General features: G+C 37.7%; 1 long non-coding RNA gene across 1 annotated transcript in view; it reads right to left on the bottom strand.

Moving 5' to 3' along the window:
* Positions 1-2,884: 2,884 nt before the first annotated feature.
* The window catches only part of LOC149131130 (uncharacterized), a 21,496-nt gene continuing 21,491 nt past the window's right edge, over positions 2,885-2,889 (bottom strand). The window contains exon 2 of the long non-coding RNA XR_016238474.1: positions 2,885-2,889. This exon is cut by the window's right edge and continues 207 nt beyond it. This is a non-coding gene — a long non-coding RNA (uncharacterized LOC149131130).

Raw genomic sequence — 2,889 nt, 5'->3', positions numbered from 1 at the left:
TTGGTGTTTGGGGACTCTGCCAAATATTCCTACTACAGTTATGCGGAAAGTCGAAGCATTGCGGCTAGGCAAAAAGGGGATCAGAGCCTATTAAATCACAGCTTAGTCAAACGAAATGTAACACTCACCTCTTCTCAAACTATACACCTCTGAAATTCATAGTTCTTAACCACTCCCTACTCACTCCATAAGAGACAAAAATACAAATCTTGTATGGCTAACAAATTTGATTATTTGCAATCAGGTAGAATCGAAACTGAACTAACACTGTAAATTAGTCACTAAATAGTAAAAAAAAAACGTACTTCTAGAAATACTGAAACGTTTATATCGTATTTCACCGAAAATGTTAATTTTGCATCCAAAAATGCACTAAGGCTTATTTTCGGGGGATGTCTTATATTTTTGCGGAAAAATCCAAGAAAGGCAAAAAAGTCTCATGTCCTCGTGTAAAAGGAAAAAATTGTAAAAAAAAGGAAACCCATGTTTTTATTTCCCAAAGTTTATTTGTTTATTGTTTTTCGTCAAGTACAAACATTTCATCCTCTTCTGGAACATAAATCATCGAAATCCTGAACTTCAGACTGAATTTCTTGCAAAACCATTTCCTGTAGAATCATGGACCTCAATCTCTCATGTTTGGCAATATAACTTTCCTTAAATGAACACTTTTTGTCCAAGTACCCTCCTCGTAGTGCATTGGCAAAGCAATTGTTGGTAATTTTATTTCATGAATTCTTCACCCATTTCACGACTATTTAGAGGTTGCGTTTGACAAAGTTTCCACGCTAATTTCTCTCCATTCTATGTTCGATATATTCATTCACTTCCATCCGCAAATAATCCTTGAAGGGCTTTTTTTATTTTACAAGAATTAATGTTTGTAGATATGAAATCATTTCTGTGGGAATCATTATGTGGTCAATTCTTCTTTCAGAAAGGAAGGTTTTCATATCTTTTGCGCGATGAGTACTGGCTCAGAACTACGTAAAACAAGTGGCATAATTAAATCAATCCATTTTCTTATAACAGCTTGTGTGCACCAAGACTTTTCCATTTCAAAGACATAATGACCAAAACTCGCTCTGTTTTCTCTTTTTTGCCTTTTGTGATAACTCTTGCACTTTCGTATCCTGTTGAGGCAACGCTGATTGACGAGGCATCTGTCTGTTCAGTTGTCGTTTTAGATCCTTGGCCCATAAATACTGCAGTCTCGTCCATACCAATTATATTGGGGAGATTGTCTTTAGAAAAGTAGATACCATCAACGAAGGACTTGAATGCAAGTGTACGTTGGATCACTTCAGCATGCTCCAGCTTGAACAGTGTTGCCTATCTTCTAAGAGAGAGAGCTCATATCGCCCAAGGAAGTTATCCAACCAATGAGGTGATGCTTTGAATATCTCTGGGGGTATATCCAACTGTAGTGCCATTCCAAGAGCAAATTCTTGAATATCAGCTCTGCGTACAACCAAAGCCTTTGTACTTCTGTTAGCAATCCATCCCGAGGTGATATCTTCCAGCTTCGAAAATAACGGTTGTCGACCTGATCCACACTTGCGCTTCTTAGCACTTCCCTCATCCACCTGTCTGCTGAGATTATCGTACTCTGCTCGCCATTTTCAAACCATTCGGAGATCCAACATCTTCTCCTTACAGAAAGCCGAAAGATTCTTATGTGACTTTTCCACAATTCTTTTCTTGTACTCCACGGAATAACTCTTTTTATTTGCTCTCATCTTGCCTGGGGGACAAAAGAGTCAAGCCAAGGGAGTCAACTCCGTGCATGCGCGCTTAGCGCAGACTTTAGCCAAGCTGCGGTAGTTGGTTTATTTTGCAAACATCACATGGTCTTGCTAACAAGCTGATGCATTTTTGACTAGGTCTTATTTTCGGGGTAGGGCTTACATTAAAAACACCCGGAAAAATCATGGCAGGGATTATTTTCAGAGTAGATTTTATTTTCGGGGAAACACAGTAAGCTATTTTCTAACGAACAAAAATATAGGAACGTATACATTGAGGTGGTGCTCCATACTGGCCGCAATCAGATGATTGAAACAAGTAAAATAATACATACATACATATATCCTGTTGTTGACGTTGAAATTGCAATGACCTAGGTTGGAAACCGCCTCTTTCTCTATTGGCAAGACTCGACCAAATATTTACAAACGCTGGGAACTCTCTTAACTCAAAACGTCTTGTCGCATTGTTAGTCACCAACTTGAACTTTAAAAAAAATGTATGTGTATGTGTGTGTGTGTGTGTGTGTGTGTGTGTGTGTATGTATTTGTACATTGTTTACGTCATAAAATTTAGAAACTTCGTGAGATTCGAAATAAATCGGTTTAACAGTGAAACCTGAAGTAGATAAAGCTATGAATAATCCGTTGGTTGGAAAAAGGCGAAGGCTGCTCGTGGGACGCGAACCCACATCGAATCTTTTCTGTCCGACTATATTTTTTGAAATTTTAAAATTGAGTGAAAATTTTCAATTTTGATGTATTGTTTCGATTTTTCACGCAGAATATAAGGGCCTAATTCATTTGTTCCAGAAAAATCTTTTTTAAAATGTTAGAAAGGTTTAAAGTTTGATCATTTTTACCCAATCAAAAAACAGGATTTGGAAGCTGTCATTTTGTGCGTGACTACAATCGTTAAACGACAAAACAATGATATAACGATAGCACGTGTTTTAAGCTTTCAATATGCATTTAATGCGAATAAAAGAGCACACACGCGCACGCACACACACATATACACATGGGTTGGACAAAAAAAGTTCTGGATATCGGTTGAATATCGCCTTTCTCCCATTAATTTCTTATTCTTCGTGTTGCTAAGACTCCAGCAGTCGAGTAAAGAAGAGGCAAAACACAGGTTCTC

The sequence above is a fragment of the Octopus bimaculoides genome, chromosome 25 (assembly GCF_046866305.1).
Source record: "Octopus bimaculoides isolate indiv1 chromosome 25, ASM4686630v1, whole genome shotgun sequence".
NCBI classification, from domain to species: Eukaryota; Metazoa; Mollusca; class Cephalopoda; order Octopoda; family Octopodidae; genus Octopus; species Octopus bimaculoides.
Note: the sequence above shows the minus strand (reverse complement) of the source record. Positions and strands in the feature narration are given on the sequence as shown.